The following is a 3,687-nucleotide window of genomic DNA, read 5'->3' on the forward strand; positions in this document are numbered from 1 at the left end:
TATATATATATATATATATATATATACATATACATATGCATATACATATATACATATGCATATACATATATATGTATATATGTAATTATGTACGAATCTGTGTACACCTGTGTGTATGTATGTATGTATGTATATATATATACATGTATATATACATTACATATATATATAAACATATACATACGTATATATACATATATACATATATAAATGAGTGTGTGTGCATGCGTGTGTCTCTATTTACATATGTATACACTATATATACATGGATATATATATATATATATATATATATATATATATATATATATATATACACACATACACATACATATATATGTGTATACATACGTATATATACATACAAGTATATATATACTTATATATTATCTAAATATATACATACACACAGATGGTTATATGCACACACATACACACACATACACACACATGTACATAATGTTAGAGTATGCGAATGCGTGTGTTAAAATCGCGAATAATGAAAACCATCATTTTACTCCATGACATTTTATTACATAAATAATCTATCAGCGCCCTCTATATAATTTGATTATCAATTTATACAATTCCTTGTGACTAATCAATATTTGAAAATTATCTCTATACTCACTAACCCTAGACATATACTCATTAAATCTACATAGTATACTAACTAATCAAAATATTTGTAATCATAGCTACACTCCGAGTTCACAAATATATTATAGACGTCTGTACTGAATTAATAGAGTAACAGCTAGAATTGGTATCGCTGATGAGAGCTAATGAAGTAGAAACATGTCCGAGATTGTCGTCCACGGATAAAGATTGGGCACTCTTGCCTCGACGTTCATATATTTGATTAATCTTTTGAGTAGTTATAATTTCGATGTTGTTTTATTATTCATTTACTGAGCAAAATTAGGAAATTGATTAGCCAACAATAATTATTATCATTCGTAAAGGATACTGTAAATTCTTGACTTTTCTGCGCAGAGATATTTTGCTGCGATCTCTTTAACAGTAAGTTTTAGTCGCAATACATACATATATACATACATAAAAATCTGCACATAGATACATACATACATTCATACAAACATACCCTGTTGTTGATGTTGAAATTCCAATAAAGGAGCTTTGGATCTAGGTGAGAAACCGGTTCTTTCTCTACTGGCAAGAAATCTTAAAATAAACTGAATAATGACATGCATACGTATGCCCTGATGCAATACCAGGCACAGGCTCTCATGGTTGTCGATCTTAACTTATTGGAAGAGCTATCATGCACATGTTTTGTCATGATAGGCTACAGCAAATATTCTGCTCAATACCACAGATTTGCTTGTCAGTTGTTTGATCTTAGCCAATTGAGCATGTTCCTTGGAGGCTGACATATGTGTATCTCTGATCACGAGCAGGAGTAGTCGGGGAGCATCATAGTCATGTGTTTTGGAGGGAATTCTTTGGGGTTCGAATAATTCACCTCTGGTTGCTTTGTTCAACATCTTTAAACAACCTTTATTCAGGGACCTTTTGAGCGGAATATGGCTAATCGACCTGAAAAAAATTCTAACTGGGCTCCACCTGCAAGGTCATGCGCTGTTTATCTTGATATGAGGTCACCATGTCGCGCACACATGGTTGAGATGCATGTGACTGGTGTACCCTAATCAGACGGGTAACCATGATGGGTATGCTGGGCTTCGTATACTTTGCCCCAGTAACACTTTGATGGCATGCACTGCTTTCTCACTCATATATACATGCGTTTGTATGTATGTGTGTGTATATATATATATATATGTATATGTATGTATATGCATGTATATATATGCAAGGACACAACACACAGCCTCATTCGGGAATCGGACTCACTACCTTATGCATAGAATGAGAAGGTGATCAGTGACAATGATGAGACCTTCCAGGGGCACAAAATGAGGATTAATAAAGAAAATGCCGTCAATGGGAAAGACAAGATCCTACGCGGAGAGTTTTGCCAGTAAACATCAGATGAAGCCGATGAAGAATCTTGGGGATGGGTAAGACATGGATTTTTAAAGAAGGAGACCTAAGGACTGATCCTTGTTGCTCAGGAACAAGCTTTACGAACCAACTCAATCAAGTGCAGAATTGATAAGACAGCAGAATCACTTTTGTGTAGATTATGTGGGCGAAATATTGCTAAGCATTTCGTTCAGCGCACCAACGATTCTGCCAGCTCGCCGCCTTGCTACTACTACTACTACTACTACTACTACTACTACTAATAATAATAATAATAATAATAATAATAATAATAATAATAATAATAATAATATATAGAGATAGATAAACAGATAGAAATAGATATAGACATACATACATACATACATACATACATATACATGTGTATAAATACAGGCGATAATATTTAATTTGAAATATTAGAAACTTCCTGAATAAATACAGTTTATTATTGATTTCCATTTTCTGTAAATCTATAGATCATTGTCTCACCTTAGGCCAGGTTAGGATTGCTGATATATAGCTTTATATATTTGCAAATGTATACATACATACATACACGAATATGCTTGTATTTATGCGAGTATGTATGCATACATACATGCTTACATAACGCATGCATACCTACATATATATACATTCACACATTCTCGCATATACATACGTACCCACTGAAAATCTGTTTGTGTGTTTATCTATCTATTTACCTGTTTGTCTGTCTGTCTGTCTGTCTGTCTCTCTGTCTCTCTGTATGTATGCATACCTCTATTATCTATCCCTTTATGTGTGTGTGTATGTATGTATGTTTATATGTAATGTATGTATGTATGTAAATATAGGAATAAGGAAAAATGGCGAAAGGCATGTTTGTAGAATGGAGATCAATGAGTAAGCGGTGGTAATCAACAAAAGCCATGGCAAATTTGAAGACCAAGATATAGAGTAATAAAGAACAAGCGATAGGGGCACCGCGTTGGCAGATTTAATAAGTAAAATATAAACAGCGTGAAAGGGGTAGAAATAAAATGGAGTTTGCGTGACAAACTGTAAACAGGTCAGACTTGGGAGAGGGAGAAATTGATACACTTATGGAAATATGTATTTTAAAAACACATTTAAATACGAACATACATACATACATATATATATAAATTAAAAACGTAAAAATAAAAACAAAACAATGGATTCCGCGGTACACGTGTTTCAAGCTTTATAGTCGTTGCATCATTATTGGTATATAATTGATAGTATAAAGCTATCTTCAGCCGCAAATGTATTCTTTCCCAAGTATTATATCACAAAGAAGAAAGTAAAAGAGGGAGAAACATGAGTATTTATATATTTCAAACAATGAGTAGAGATGGCTTTTTGAGGAATAATTATTTTGGGAATAATGTTTACAGTAACTCACTGTAAACATTACTATTAAAATAAAAATTTTCCTCAAAAAGGTCATCTCTACTCATTTTTTCACACACACACACACACACGCACACACACACACACACACACACACACACATATATATACATGCATACATATATATATATATATATATATATACATATACTTACATACATATATATATATACATGTATATATCCATATATATATATATATACATATATATACATTCATTTACAAAATATGTATTGTATATACATTCATACATACATG

The sequence above is a fragment of the Octopus bimaculoides genome, chromosome 21, assembly GCF_001194135.2.
Source record: "Octopus bimaculoides isolate UCB-OBI-ISO-001 chromosome 21, ASM119413v2, whole genome shotgun sequence".
NCBI lineage: Eukaryota > Metazoa > Mollusca > Cephalopoda > Octopoda > Octopodidae > Octopus > Octopus bimaculoides.